The sequence below is a fragment of the Eschrichtius robustus genome, chromosome 19 (genome assembly GCF_028021215.1).
Source record: "Eschrichtius robustus isolate mEscRob2 chromosome 19, mEscRob2.pri, whole genome shotgun sequence".
Classification (NCBI taxonomy): domain Eukaryota; kingdom Metazoa; phylum Chordata; class Mammalia; order Artiodactyla; family Eschrichtiidae; genus Eschrichtius; species Eschrichtius robustus.
Window position 1 is genome coordinate 11,241,019 of NC_090842.1, and position 16,477 is coordinate 11,257,495.

General features: G+C 41.0%; 1 long non-coding RNA gene across 1 annotated transcript in view; it reads right to left on the reverse strand.

The window, feature by feature from the left end:
- Positions 1-10,095, reverse strand: part of LOC137752564 (uncharacterized) — a 79,277-nt gene extending 69,182 nt beyond the window's left edge. Inside the window, exon 1 of the long non-coding RNA XR_011071197.1 lies at positions 9,937-10,095. This is a non-coding gene — a long non-coding RNA (uncharacterized lncRNA). The remainder of the gene's footprint in view (positions 1-9,936) is intronic.
- Positions 10,096-16,477: the final 6,382 nt, after the last annotated feature.

Here is a 16,477-nt window from a genome sequence, read left to right on the forward strand (position 1 = left end):
ATTATTATATTAAATATTGCCTCCTGAGGAGAGTGGATTTAACTGAAAATTAACTGGCCAATTATTCTTAAGTTTCTCAAGGTCTATAGCCAAAATGCATCCCAAAACGTCTGTTCAACTTTCCATGAGCAATCATGAATGCACTGCACCCTCTGCAACCCTGAGTATTTTCTTATTAAATACTTTTAATAAGAATAATAACTGCAGCTACCTCTAGGACCATAGTCAGGAGTCAAATAGTTAATCCATATGAAGTCACAGAACAACAATAGAGAAGTGTTAAAAAATGGTAGTGAAGTTATTACTCCTACTATAGTAATTGGAATATATTTGATTATTCACGATTAAGTTTAATTTCTCATTTTTATCTTCTTTTGTGAATCATTTCTTCATTTTCCTTTCCCCTTTCCTTTTTTTCAATCTTGTTATTTTCTGTCATCTGTGTTTTGTTATTTCTTTGCTTCCCCTATGAGTTTCTATTTTCACTGTCTATTTTATATTTTAAAAATACTAAATTTAAAGTTCCCTCACAAAATTCTTTCAAGAATTACACTATATGAAACAAACAGAATTACTAGTTTCTGTGTTGCCAGGTTTCCACAATAACACCCAGAAAACAGAGAGAAACCAGCATCTGAAGACAGAGACAAGCCTGCAAACAGCCTCAATACTTTTAAATGTGTCCATGTTCTCGTGTTTCCTGTCAATAACTGGAATTTCTCTCTTTCCCACAATTTCCAGCGATGAAATTTGCCCAGGTAGATGGGAAGATGTTCTCACCCCGGACTCTCAACTTTCTATATTTTGTGCTCCTGTGCTGGCACCGTCAGGAATGGGTGGCTTCTCCTGGATTGATGATAAGCAATGATTGTTTCGTCCATCAAGAAATGACACAAAATACTAGAATTACTCTACATGTGGAAGATAAATGTCTTCTCTCCTCACTGTGTTTTATTGGTATCAATTAAATTGATATAAAAATATATCCCTGCAGCCTCCTGTGTGCATTTCATACTCAAACATTCATAATTGCTCCCCCAGTGTAATAGCCTAGATGTTAATTTTAGATAGCTGAAATGGCAAGTCATAGATTTTTAAATCATTGAGTCATTTTTAATTAATGTCTATTTGTTTTCATTTTGAAGCTCAGCTGAAATAATCAGTGAGGATATTGAAAGTACAGGCCACAGCAATAGTTCTATGAATTTGTATTGGCTGTAAATTATTTGTGGAATCTTTATAATTTTTTAATGTAAAATATTCTGTTAAATTGGTCTGTTAAATGAGTCATCCCACAGATGACTAAAGTTACATCTCCCTTTGAGTTGTCTGTGAAGAAGAAGCTACTACACTTGGAAATATCATTTCTTCTGTTTTCCTTGCTTCAGATAAAACTTTTTCCCAGTTTTGTTTCTATCATGGCCATCCTGATGTCTTGCTGGTGTTTTGTAGGGTTGCTATCACCAGAGAGGTTGTTGATTTTCTTTCTTCAAAAGTATCTGTCCACGTTTTTGCTGTTCTTTTTTGACTATTTTTAGTGTATACTAAAATTCTCTATTGATTCAAAAGTTAAAAATGCATAATTTAATTCCTCATTTCTGAGATTTGGGATGTAACAAACTCTGGATAGTATTAAAACAGCATAATATTATGACTTAGGTTAGAATTGTTGAACCTGAAAGTCTACAATGTACATATGTTTTAGGGTCTCTGGGGAGGATGGATGGTAATACTTCACTATTCCTAAATAAGCTTTTGAATATTGACTTACAATCACCAAGGGTTTTGAAGAGAAACTTGCTGATACTTATCTCTTTAAAATATTTCTAATAAAAATCATTTACCATCTGCTTTAATAGTCTTTAACAATGCCTACAGCAGCCATATGGATTTGAAGACATGCTTAAATTTGTAAAAAATCTAGTTCTAAAATTGCAAACCAATTTGAAGGTGGAAGGAATTAAGCCAGTGATAGGAAACAATTCAAAAATCAAGCAACCAACTAACTTTTATAATTAGTATTTCATTCAAAGCTCTAAACCACACTTTTTGATAGATAAATCAGTATTATTTATACATTACACGTGAAGATATAAGCAGGTCTTTACAGGAAACCGCCCTGAGCAGGAAGCCCCTTTTCTTGTCACTTCAGCAAAGCTCTATTCTATCTCACTTTTAAGCCCGGCACCCCCATGCTCTCTTATCTCCGACCCAAGCACACATTTCAAATCTTTTAATCACACAGTACCTTGCCTAACTTGTCGGTTCTTTCCATAGATCAAAGAAGTAGAAATGAAGAATAAGTAATTAACAGATGACCAGATCTCTTCCTTAGCTTCCCCTTCTTCAGTAATCTGCTGAACAAACAACTGTGTGAACAGGATCACATCTAGAGGAAGATCACAAGAAGTTGAGGAGCCTGCACACAGTGGGGGATGGCGACGACTCTGACCTCCTACCTCAAGGATTAACTGAGATTACTTCTGTTTCCCTTTCAAAATTTTCACGGCTGAGCAGAATCTTCGGAGGTGGTTTTGGGGGGGAAGCTGAGTCCACCATCTCCCCAGATTGTTGGCATTCTGCTTAAAGGCGCCTTTCCTTTCTACCATGTGAGAGTACTGATTTTGTAAGCGGCGAGCGGTGGGACCCCACATTTGGTAACAAAGAAGTCTAGACATAGAATTTTGTAAGATTGGTTTATAATAGTCATCTTTCCAGTTAGGCAAAGAGCCAGAATTTGAACTAAAAACCTTCCTGAGCCTCGCTTGGCTCTTTTTCTAAGATTTTTTCCCCATCTGTAGTGGGTTCACTACTGTGCTCCCAAAATCCAGAACATCTGAGTGTTACCTTATTTGGAAATAGGGTCGTTGCAGATTTGATTAGTTAAGGGCTAAAGTAAGATCATGCTGAATTTGAGTGGGTTCTAAATCCAATGAGAGTGTCCTTAGAAGAAGAGAAAAGGACGCACAGAGGCACAGGGAAGAGGACGATGGAGATGGAGGTGGAGATTGCAGTGATGTGTCCACAAGCCAAGACACTCCAAGGATTTGTTACAACCGCCAGAAGCGAGGAGAGAAGCACGAGACAGTTTCCCTCAGGGCCTCCTGCAGACACTAACCCTGCTAACCCCTTGATTTCAGACCTCCAGCCTCCAGAACTATGAATGAAGACATTTCTGTTGCTTTCAGACACCCAGTTTGTGTTATTTTGTCACATCAGCCCTAGGAAGCTAGTACACCATCACTTACAGGAAAAAAATTTTATTTCCTAATAAAATCCACTTTCTTCATGAAGCCAAATGCCCTTTCATTCCAGTGTCTCTTGAAACATGTCATGTAGACTTTTCTAGAGTGAATCTGAAAGTTGTGAGGAATCAGAATCATTTATAGTGCTTAGATTAGCTGTAAATGGAAAGTAGTGATTAATTTCCATTTGAAATTAGTTAATGTTATGGTTGGTTTTATTTGAAGTATAGAGGCTCCTTCTAAAATTCTCTCCAGACCTAAGTTTATCTTCTTATATTTTTATTCAAAATAGTTTAATTACACTCACTGAGGGTGAAAAATCATGTTTATATCCATTTAGTTGATCACCTGTTGGATGGAACAATTGAAAAATCATTCACTGCCTTTTTAACAAACCCAACCCCAGAAGTGATTTATATTGTTTCACTTATTTCTGACTCTCTGAACCTGACACAACAAAACCATGAACAGAAACTTTTCTAGGGCTAAGAAAGAGGAAAATCACATTATATTATTTGGAGAGTTTAAATACTGTGAATGCAGTGAGACTTGCCAACGGACCACAGCACTCCATCTCTTAAATGTTTTCTTTTTCAGACTGAGCCTGTCCCTCTTTCCGGAAATCATGCAGCCATTATACTCTAGAGGATGGAATGTATTCCCTGCAATCTTCTCATCTTTTTACCTCACCTCTCCAGTCTCACTCATCTTTTCCTTTTTATTTAAAATCCTACCAAGATTACTTTTTCCTGAAACTCATTTTCGGCAAAAATCTAGGACTTAACTCTACAGCTAAATAACAATTAAGACTAGATTATAGCCCAAGCTTAATATTTAGAATCAGTTCATTATTAATAGCACTTAAATGCAATACCATTTCTTTCATGACTACTTTATTGTGCTTGGAATTGAGAGAATGAATATACAAATGGACAACGGCCAGAACACATATGAAAGTAGAACTGACCCAAATCTGCGGCAACTACAGTCTTCAAGACACCAACCCATGATACCTAAAATCTATAGCAACCCATCCAGGAAGCCAAACAGCAACTCCTTTAGCAACTGTCCCAAAACGACCAGGACTTGATTAACAACTGACAGGTTCCCTAACTCTTGCACTTACGTCCAACTTAGGACTAACAGGAGACAGCTTTTACCAAGCAACAGGAGAACACGCCCCCTAACCAACCACATGGATGCCCTTCTTGCAGTTCACCCAATCACAGCTTCCCCACCCAACAGCCTCCAATCAGGGTACATCTGACGCCTTTTTTTTTTTTCTTGGCACTATAAAGCCTTCTTCTCCCCTGCCTGCCTTTGAGTCTCTGTCAAAAGCAAGTGATGGTGGCAGACACCCTTTCTATAGTAAATTCTGCATAAACAGCTTCTGCTTATTCTCATTTGGGTGGTCTTCACTGATTCCCACAGAGGAGCGAGAATGTTCCTGCTTGACTGGCACTTGATAAGGAGATTTCAGTGTGACTATTTCATAAGCAGAAACACAGATTCGACTATTGTTATTTTCAGTGGCTGATTCTTCTCTGTAACCAGAGCTTATGCAATAATTTGTCCTGTTTTCCAACACATACTTTGTACTCATGATCCAACTTTATAAATATGTATGCAGAGGCAACTTGATTCCCCTGATGTGTTATTTAACACACGTGATTCATTTTGTTAGGTAATCTCTCATAACGCTTGCTTGTATTTTTATTTCTGCTCTTCCATGTGGGTTCCAACTATCAATGTCAGCATGTTGTAAATTGAAATCACCTAAGGATTGACTTTTTATTTTTACCTTGTGCCATGTTCACAAGGAAAACTGGGAGATTATTTGCCAATGATCCTCTGTTGTCTTTGTTCAGATGCCTTATAATACACAAATCAAGGCTCAAATATTTAAAAAAAAATTTTTTTTAAGAGTGCTAATGTTTTAAGGGGAGATGTAATTCCCAGGGGAGGGAGGGGGGGTGGGGGGGGAGAGAGAGAGAGAGAGAGAGAGAGAGAGAGGGAGAGAGGGAGAGAGGGAGAGAGGGAGAGAGGGAGAGAGGGAGAGAGGGAGAGAGGGAGAGAGGGAGAGAGGGAGGGAGAGAGAGGGAGGGAGAGAAAGAGAGAGAGAGAGAGAGGGAGGGAGGGAGGGAGGGAGAGAGGGAGAGGGAGAGAGAGAGAGAGGGAGAGAGAGGGAGAGAGAGAGAGAGAGAGAGAGGGAGGGAGAGAGAGAGAGGAAAGACGAGAGAGGCAGGGAATATCTGGAAGCAGAGATGAAGTCGTGCATTACTCAGGTGGCCACTGCTTCCCAAAGAGAAACAGCTGGTGGGCCAGACACATAGGACATCTCTGGACTGTGTATAGCATCAGAGGACAAAGAGAGGACAAGTATCTCCAGCTCCCTGTCATCTGCTGTCTCTCACTGGTCAAAGTCTGGCCCACTAGGCGTTAACTCCTCATTGCCAGCTTGCATCACCCGAGCGTTTCAGACATTCACAGGTGAAGCCACACGGCACGCTCTGGACCACGGCACTTCATTCTTGCCCAGAAGCTGTGGGAGGAATCAGAGCCTCAGGGGGTCCATCAGGTCAGGGCTGCCTGGAGCTTGTGTGTCTCCATCCAGTGGTGACACAAGAGTCCTTCCAGATGCCAGCACTCACCCCGGGGGGAGGACGAGAGAGCCTGTGCTATTAGATGATGGGGCAGTGGCCACGGTTTGGAGGTGGCAACAAAGGCTGGGACTCGCTCCATCAACAAGTAGCCAAAAGCCCAAGACCCAGTGACGCCAAGAGAAACGTGACCCACACAGGTTTAACCTGGGAAGACTCTGACAAATGAAGTGTCAACACAGTAAAGCTCTGAAGTAAATAAATTCTCCTAAAAGGGGAAATAGAAAGCTCTGGATGCCAGAATGTATGTTACTGGAATATACAGCCACCTGCCCTTCCAACAGAGTGAGCAGAATACAATCATACTAATGGATTCCCATTTAATAATGGGAATCCTGAAACCACTTGTCTTCAGCTAGTGTGAGTTTAGAGAAGCAACAGTGAAAATAATCTACCCTGAGATTAAGGATTAGTTTAGGCTGACCAAGACAAAATATAAAAAGGACATAGACATTTTTAATGTCGGAAAATAGTTATTTTGAGGGAAAAGATCACTATTGCCTTTGATGTATAAACATAGTCCTACACCCATAACAAGTATAGAGCATTCATTCAAGGAAAAGCCATGCTAAATGAGACATCACAATGTTTTCAACTGTCTAATTGCATAAGAAAATACTAATATTAATATTTTAACATGTATTTGTTTCACAAGAACTTAGCTATGCATGAATCAGGTACTGGGGCACACGTGGTCTTGTAAGACTATCGTCATCAAAAGTGGTCCTTTTTAAGCATGTTAATAAGAGGACATTAAAGCTAATACACGTGGGATATGCAAATATTTGGATACTAGATTCCTTTTCCCTCGATTTCTCTAATCCCTGTAACATGCAGCACAGGAACGAGTTCCTTGTTTGTGTTCAATAAAGCTTCAGACATGAGAGGGCACCGCTGCCACCTCTGTCCTCCTCCCTGACTGCTCAGGCTGGGGGCCCTGCTCCCACCCCTTCACGGGGCGCCTTCTCCAAACTACCACTTACTTACTAGTAAAAGATTTCCGGAGACAAGACCACTAGTCAGTCAAGAGCAGCCTTATGTCTGTTAAATCCCCAGCTGGGGGCCTGTATGGACTAATGACTGATTTCATTTGCAACACGATGTCATGGAAACCACAGTGGACCTGGAGTTAAAAGATGTGGTTTAAATGCTGAGTAAGACACTTTCAGCCCTCTAACGTCAGGAACGTAGTTTTACCTAAGCATCAGTTTCCTCACTCAAACAAGGGAATTCTAACGTCAGGTTAGAATATACAGCCGATGGTTGTAACAAACCCAAAACAGGAGAAGCTTAAACAAGGTAGAAGTGATTTCCCCTGTGCCTCATAGTAGGCTCCTGAGACACCCACGCCTGACGTGGCAGCTCCACGGGGCTAGGAACTCGCGCTGCTTTCTTATTCTCCCATCACTGATGATGTAGCTGTGTCTGCAGGGTGAAAGGAGGCCCATAATCACACCGGCTGGGGTCACATCCCAGCTGACAAGGGGGAAACGGGTGAAACACAGACCTCTCTCTCCTAAGGGCACAAGCAGTGCTGCGCTGGGGATGGTCAGAACCAGCCTATGAGAGCCAGCTGTCTACTTTTCAGGAACCACAGGAGCTGGTTGTTAAACACAGCCTTTGTTAAAAATTATAGAAATTCACAAATTATGTTAAAAAAAACAAGGGCAGCAGATGCTCAGATCTCAACCCTTCCTAATTACAGCACAACATTTCACTGTTACCCCTGTTTTGTGGTTATTTACTCGTAGTGTCTCTATGGGGGCACACTGCATCACCATGCGCCCCTGCAGGCCTGCAGACAGTAAAGAGCCTTCATGTTGCAGCTTGAAATCCATCATGTCAGTGTGTTTACACTACAGAAATTGGCAAAGACTGCAATTCAGGCCTTAATTTATTGTTCTGTTGATTATCTAAGACCAGGAACTAGCAAACCACCCAGAATCTGTTTTGGTTTAGTCCTTAAACTGAGTGATTTTTTTTTTTTTTTTTTTTAACTTTGTAAAGTATAGGAGGAAGGAAGAAAAAGAGGGAGGGAGAAAGAGCAAAAGCATGAAAGCAAGAAAGAAAGCAAGGAATAAAACATTTGATGGAGGCAGGCTGTACGTGGCTGCAAAGCCTTAAATATTTACCAGCAGGGCTTTTGCAAGAAATGTTCCTGAACCTGATGGACAAAATATTAAAAATGCAAATGAAACTGAGAAGCCTCCTTGCTGGCTGTCGCCCTCAGGGGATGGAAGCAGCCTCATTCCTTGTCATGTGGCCCCTCGAGATTCTAAAACAGTGAGAAAGATTATCTCTTGTGTTGAATCCCTCTCAGGCTTTGACTCTTTAACCAGGAAGCACCCAGGGCCTTCCAGGTGCTCACCTGAATAGCTCAGGGGATAAGCACGCTCCCTGGAAGTCAGCCACACTCTCACCACCACGGGAAGGCCCCGCCCCGGATCTGTCTCTATAGTCACAGGTCCCACCCCCAATCAAGAGGATGGATTCCACATGGCCTTGGATCACTGGCTCATACTGGAAATCCTCCTACTGCAAGGGGAACCTCATCGTTGGTGCCACATCTACCTCTTTTATTTACATTATTATTTTGAGAATTTAATGAGATCATGGATATATAAAAGCATTTTATTAAAATAGAAAGTCTGTAGTGTTAAAAAGTGCTCTGTAAAAACTTACAAGTGCTATGAAGTCTAAAGTTCTTCTTCCTGACCTCTACTCTTCCTCAAATTCATGTATCTGAATGTTTGATAACAGAGCTCCTTTCCAATTCCTAGTTCAGAACCCAGGATGCAGGTACATCTCTGACCCTGCTCTGGTTTTGTAACTTCTTCCAAGTCCCCCTGAAGAGCTTACTGAACATGAGGAATACAAGACCCCTTCATGGTCCATCTAGCAAGTTCACTGTTTACTGAATAAATCCTTCTTTTGGTAATGAGAACTCAAGATTTTCCGTCCTTCCTTCCCTGTCCCTCCCCTTCCCCCTCTTCTTCCTCCCACTTTTTTTTTTCCTTTTATTTATTTCACTAACACATTAGGAAAGTGTATAAAAAAACCTTCTACAGTTTAGCAATAAGAAGTTAGCTCACACCTCTAGTCAGCTCCCAGACACTGCTGTTGGCCAGAGGCCAAAAGATAATAATTACAGTTTTTAAGTTCATCTTTATAACATACATCTGCTGCCCACCATAGTCCTAAATTTTCTAAGGAAATGAGGAGGCAAATGTAACAGATTTTCACTCCCAGTGGAGCCCAGCTTTTCAGTGAGATGCTTTTATGCACCCAGGCACATGAGGATCTTTGAGGCTTCTTTCAACAGGAGTTACAACATTTGATTTGAGCTTCTTTTTAACTGAAAGCAGTACTTTCAGTATTGATGGTTAACAAGAACTTACTTCAGGTGCAGAAATAAAGCAAAAACCAACCAGCTGTATTTCTCACAAGGTCTGCAGAAACACTGGGAACCCATGCGCACACGGATGACATGTAAACAAAAGTTGCATCTGCCATTTCAAGTGCCCACGATGTCACCTCCACCCCATCTTTTTAACAAAGATAAAGATAATGCCCCCAGCCGTTGTTAAAAACAAGACAGTGGGCCCAAAATGGAGTCACTCAGGCTAAGCCCCGCCTCACCAAACCGAGACAGTTTCAGCTCTCCCAGAAATGGAATCTTAAATAAATCCACCAGAAAGCCCCTGACTGGCGCTAGTCAGGTAATCTGCCTGATGGGCCCCTGCAGTCCCCTGAAGGAAAGTAACTTTGCAATAACCAACCGGCTTTTTTGACTAATAAAACTTCCTTGTTCCCGCTCCCTTCTGCCTATAAAATTCTTTCATTTCGTACAGCTTCTTGGAGCTTCTTTCCATCTGCTACACTGGATGCTGCCTGATTCGAATCAACTTTTGCTCTTAAAATTTTTAATATGCCTCGGTTTATCTTTTAAATAAATAGGCGTCAGAGAGGGAACCTAAGGAGACCCCCTCCCCCGACAGCCCCCAGGAGCACTGAGCAACCAGGGAAGGTACCTGCTGAGTCCCTGGAGCTGGCTGTTTTCTCGCTGCCTCTGGAGGTGCTGGGCAAGTCCTCTCGGTCCCGGATCCTGGACCCGCAGCTCTTGCCTCATGAGCCTTCCGACCATCTGAGCATTTCTTTTTCTGGCCTGGGTCCGGAAACCTGCTGAAGGCTGACTGGTCTGACGTAGAAAGGCTCACGTCTGGGGTCAGAGTGGATCTGACTTGAGCCGGAGCGGAGCCAGCGTGAGGCCTCAGGTGAATAAAATTGTGTTTTAAGGCTGAACTAGCAGGTTAAACTTATCAAAGATAATCTTGAATTGGAGAGGCCATAGTGGAGAGCTTTTAACTTCGGTAAGCTTATCCATTTACAAGATGCCCTAGAAAAAGAGGGGTCTCAGCCAAGGACTCACTATAAAGGGGAGAAGAAAAATTACTCTTCCTCCTCTCTAGGGCCCGCAGACGGCATCCTGGGAAAGCTAGCGGAAGCTGGCAAAGGGTGAGACTTTTTACCAGTCACTTCTCCCAGGTCTCTATCTGTGGTGCCTGGTTGAGAGAGGAAGGTACAATTTTACATTGTCCTTTTCTTTGCAAATTCAGACTCTTATTAATTTGGTTCTGGGGATCCACCGTGGTTTTTTATTTTTGTTTTTGTTTTTTTTCTTTTTTGGCCATGCCGCAAAGCTTGTGGGATCTTAGTTCCCCGACCAGGGACTGAACCCTGACCCAGCAGTGGAAGCGCTGAGTCCTAACCACTGGACCACCAGGGAATTCCCTGTTTTTCCTTAACTGAAGTTTAACTGGCATACATTGTATTAGTTTCAGGTGTAGGACATAATGAGCCCACGTTTGTATACATTGTGAAATGATCACCACAGTCTAGTTACCATCTGTCACAATACAAAGTTACAAATTTTTTTTCTTGTGATGAGAACTTTTAAGATTTTCCTTCTTAGCAACTTTCAAATTTGCAATACAGTATTACTAACTATAGTCACCATGCTGATGACTAGATATTTAGTTACATCCCCATGACTTATTTAATTTTAAAACTGGAAATTTGTACCTCTTTATCCCCTTCACTGGTTTTGCCCACCCCCCCCTCCAACCCCTGTTCTCTTTGGCTATCATAATCTATTCTCTGTATATATGATTTCTTATTTGTTTGTTTTGTTTTTCAAATTCCACATAAAAGTGAAATTCTACAGTATTTTTCTTTCTTTGTCTGATTTATTTCACTTAGCAAAATATCATCAAGATCCATCCATATTGTCACAAATGGCAAGAGTTCATTCTTTTTTATGGCTGAGTAATACTCCAGTGTGTGTGTGTGTGTGTGTGTGTGTGTGTGTGTGTGTGTGTGTGTGTGTGTGTGTGTGTGTGTGTGTGTCTGTATCTCACATTTTCTTTTCCATACATCTATTGATGGACACTTAGGTTGTCTCCACAACTTGGCTATTGTGAATAATACTGCAATGAACATAGGGGGGCATATATCCTTTCAAATCAGTGTTTCATTTACTTCAGATAAATATCCAGAAGTGGAATTACTGGATCATATGGTAGTTCTATTTTTAATTTCTTTAGGAACCTCCATACTGTTTCCATAGTGGCTGCACAAATTTACATTCCCACCTAGGCTCCCTTTTCTCCACATTCTCACCAACACTTATTATTTCTTTTCCTTTTAGGATAACCATTCTGACAGGTGTGAGGTCATATCTCATTGTGGTTTTGATTTATGTCTCCCTGATGATTAGTGATGTTGAGCATCACTTCATGTGCCTGTTGGCCATCTGAATGTCTTCTTTGAAAAAATGTCTATTCAGATCCTCTGCCCATTTTTTAATTGGATTGTTTGTTTGTTATTGAGTTTTATGAGCTCTTTATCTATTTTGGATATTCACCCCTTACCTGATATATGATTTACAAATATCTTCTCCCATTCAGTAGGTTGCCTTTTTATGTTGTTGATGGTTTCCTTCACTGTGCAGCATCTCTTTGGCTTGATGTAGTTGCATTCATTTATGTTTGCTTTTGTTGCCACTGCCTTTGGAGTCAGATCCAAAAAAATATCACAAAGAGCAATGTCAAGAGGCTTACTGCCTATGTTTTCTTCTAGGAGTTTTATGGTTTCTGGTATTACATTCATGTCTTTAATCCTTTTTTTTTTTGGCTGCGTTGGGTCTTTGTTGCTGTGTGCGGGCTTTCTCTAGTTGCAGTGAGCGGGGCTTCTCTTCATTGCAGTGCACGGGCTTCTCATTGTGGTGGCTTCTCTTGTTGCAGAGCTCGGGCTCTAGGTGCAGGCTCAGTAGTTGTGGCACACGGGCTTAGTTGCCACACGGCATGTGGGATCTTCCTGGACCAGGGCTCGAACCCTGTCCCCTGTGTTGGCAGGTGGATTCTTAACCACTGTGCCACCAGGGAAGCCCTTAAATCCATTTTGAGTTAATTTTTGTGTATGGTGTAAGATAGTGGTCCAGTTTCTCTCTTTTGTATGTGTCTGTCCAGTTTTCCCAACACAATTTACTAAAAAGACTGTCTCTTCCCCATTGTTTTGATACATTCTTGCCTCCTTTGTCATAAATTAATTGACCATATATGCTTGGGTCTACTTCTGGGCTGTTTATTTTATTCCATTGATCTATGTGTCTGTTTTTATGCCAGTCCCATGATGACTGTAGCCTTGTAATATAGTTTGAAATCAGGAAGCATGATGCCTCCGGCATTGTTCTTCTTTCTCAGTATTGCTTTGGCCATTCAAGATATTTTGAGGTTCCATACAAATTTTAGGATTATTTGTTCTATTTCTGTGAAAATGCCACTGAGATTTTGATGGGGATTGCACTGAATCTGTAAATTGCTTTAGGTAATATGGATATTTTTACAATATTAATTTTTCCAATCTATTTATGTCTTCTTCAGTTTCTTTCATCAATGTCTTAACAGTTTTCGGTGTACAGATCTTTCACCACCTTGGTTAAATTTATTCCTATGTATTTTATTCTTTTTGATGCAACTGTAAATGAGATTTTCTTGATTTCTCTTTCTGATAGTTTGTTGTTAGTGTATAAGAACACAACGGGTTTTTTAAAATTTATTTATTTAATTTATTTATTTTTTATTTTCGGCTGCATTGGGTCTTCGTTGCTGTTCACGGGCTTTCTCTAGTTGCAGCGAGTGGGGGCTACTCTTCGTTGCAGTACGCAGGCTTCTCATTGCGGTGGCTTCTCTTGTTGTGGAGCACAGGCTCTAGGCACATGGATTTCAGTAGCTGTGGCACGTGGGCTCAGTAGTTGTGGCTTGCAGGCTCTAGAGCGCAGGCTCAGTAGTTGTGGTGCACGGGCTTAGTTGCTCCACAGTCCGGGATCTTCCTGGACCAGGGCTCACACTCATGTCCCCTGCATTGGCAGGCAGATTCTTAACCACTGCACCACCAGGGAAGTCCCCACAACAGGTTTTTGTATATTGATTTTTTTAACACCTCAACTTTACTAAATATGTTTATTAGTTCTAACAGTTTCCTGGTGGAGTCTTTAGGGTTTTCCATATACAAAATCATGTTGTTCACAGTGACAGTTTTACCTCTTCCTTTCCAATTTCAATGCTTTTTATTTCTTTTTTCTGACTAATTGCTCTAGCTAAGATTTCCAATACTGTGTTGAATAAAAGTGTCTAGAGTAGGCATCCTTGTCTTGTTCCTGATCTTAAGGGAAAAGCTTTCAGCTTTTTTTCACCATTGAATATAATTTTAGCTGTTGGCTTGTCATCTATGGCCTTTATTATATTGAGGTACATTCCATCTATACCCACTCTGTTGAGAGGTTTTTTTTTTTTTTTATCATAAATGGATGTTGAATTTTGTCAAATGCTTTTTCTGCATCTATTGATACGATCATATGATTTTTATCGTTCATTTTGTTAATACCCATTGGTTGTTGAATCTTTCTCTCCCAGAACAGCTTTTGCTTTTTTGTTTGTCTCATTTTGTGTCCTGAGAACTTAGCTTTGGAACTATCAGGTTGGGTGTCCCAAAATGTGGCCAGAAAGAAATGCAGGTTGCACTCCATTGGCAACTAGAGTTCTACTGATTGTTGCCAGCTTTCAAGGCAACTGTCCACATCTTTCTCTCTCGGCTGTCTTTTGGGAATGGTTTGGGTCTTGGGAGGGTAGTATCTTTTGCACCCTCCCTGGGAGTATCTCTTGCATCTGAAGGGGAGCGGGCTTTGCCACCCCAAAATATGCCACTTACACATGAGGATTATTTTTTGAGCTAAAGGCAACCAAGAACCCAGCAGATTCAGGAAAAGCTCTTTACCTTCCCTTCAGCTGCCTAATTTACATTGGAAAGAAGGGCTATACCAGGAAGAAAACTATTATCAGAGATATCATTTTGAAACAGGAGGGAAGGCGGCAGGGCACAACCTTGAAAAGAATGACATAGCTGTTGAGGATATGACATAAACTGTTTAGAACCAACTAGGCCCAAGATGGTGGAAGATTTGATGTCCAGTGGACCTTGAGCCTCATTATAAGCTCACTGTAATACATTAGCATATGCTAAATGACACACCCACAGGTGCCATGACCATTCCGAGGCCGACCATAAAAGGCCAAAAAGTGGTTGGTGGCCCAATTCCTGGAAATCCCCGCTCTTTCCCCAAAATCATTGGAATATAAACCTTCCACTTGTTAGCCATGAAATTACCCAGACCACAAAAACTAACCACCCCATATTTCAGGGCCACTCTCGCCTTTTGAGATGGACTGCTTTCTGTCTGTGGAATGTGTATCTCTCTAAACAAATCCACTTCTTACCTATCACTTTGCCTCTCACAGAATTCTTTCTACGATAAGACATAAAGAACTTGAGCTTCATTAAGTCCTGAGACCAGGTGTGCGACTTCAATTAAAAGACAGTGGGTTCAAGTCTCAGTCCATGGGTTCAAGACCCAGCCTGAGTTCTGGTCTGGTCTGAGTCACATCTGAGGTGTGTGGTTTCAATTTCACCTAAGAAACTTATGTGCCTAACCAGGCAATCTTTGTTTTCTGAACATCTCCTCTGCCTTCCTGTGAATGACCTTCCTCCCCTTGGTATCAACAAACCCCCTAACCCTTTTCTTAGCTCAGGTATTATATAGGATGTTGTTACTTGGCTGTCTTTTGAGCCTTCATATCTTTACAGGGCTCCATAAATTTTAGTTTCTCCTGTTAATCTCTCATATCAATTTAATTATTAGACCAGCCAAAGAACTTAGAAGGGAAGAAGGCGGAAAATTTTCCACCCCTACACATCCAAGCGGTTGTTCAATACTGCCAGGAATATTTACTGTTTTTCTCGGCTGAAGCCTGACAAGATACCTGAAAGGATTCTTTTTAAAAGTAGCTCTCTGGTCAGAAGTTGGCCAAGTTGGAAACTGATATTCAGAACCTGATAAGAACTTTTTTTTTAGGCTTTCTCCTTCAACCTAAAATAAAACTATGTACCCACCGGGGGGAAAAACATTCTGAAGCCTTTGTGGAAGGATTTACTATAACATTCCAAAGACACATAGCTCTAAATCTAGAACATAGGAATCTTTTGATTTCCATCTTAGTGGAAAATCTTCTCCCTGATATAAAGAAGCAAATTGAGGATAATGTAGTTGGGTGAGTGGGTCAACCTCCATATTATTCAGGTGGGCCCCAATCTTTTGAGGAATTAAAAAATGTACTTGTCTTACAAATCTGGTCTTTACTAGATCAGACATGTGGCTCTAGAAACAATTCAAAGCGCACCTATTCTTTTTACCAAGCCCCAAACATTCCCTATTATCTCAAAAGGCTTGCAGATATTTGTAAAACCTCTGAATTTAGGAAACAAGAGCCCTTGGTGGTGGAACTGGCATTCTTTCCCAGTGCCTTTTGAGATGTGAGTATTCTACAAGCTGGGTCGGGTCAGTCTCCACTTTCAGAGAGTTCAGTCTGGGAGAGGCAGTCCTATGCACCAACCATCTCCTTGTGTATCACACTGTATATCCAGGCTGTCTCCATTTGTGTGACATAGAGAACATTTAAGTTCCCTAAAGATCCCTGGACAGTGGTCTAAGGCATGCAGGCAGTGTCAGTGGGGTAGGGGATCAGGACCCAGGCCTGGGGTCAGCTGGACCTGGTATGAGCCATGGTACAGGGATTAAAGCCTTCTGGGCCTTGTCTGTGGACTTGGAATAATAATAGCAACAACGGTGAGACCCAGCATTTATCGTGGACTTACTGTATACTTTCACTGCCTCAATTTTCCTCATCTCTAGATTGGGAATAACAAGAATAATAATGAGAATAATAAACGATAGGTAGCATTTATTGAATACTTTTTGCATGAAACTCTCTGTTCTAAGAGAAATATACACCCTGGTGTTTCTCATCTGTAGCCTGGGAATAATGATAATAGTAATAATAATACTAAATGATATGAACGATTTATTAAATACTTAATGGATTATAGGCCCCCATTCTAAGTGATGCATGCATCTGAGTTTCCTTCACAGATGGATTGGGAATAGTAAAAAATCATCAC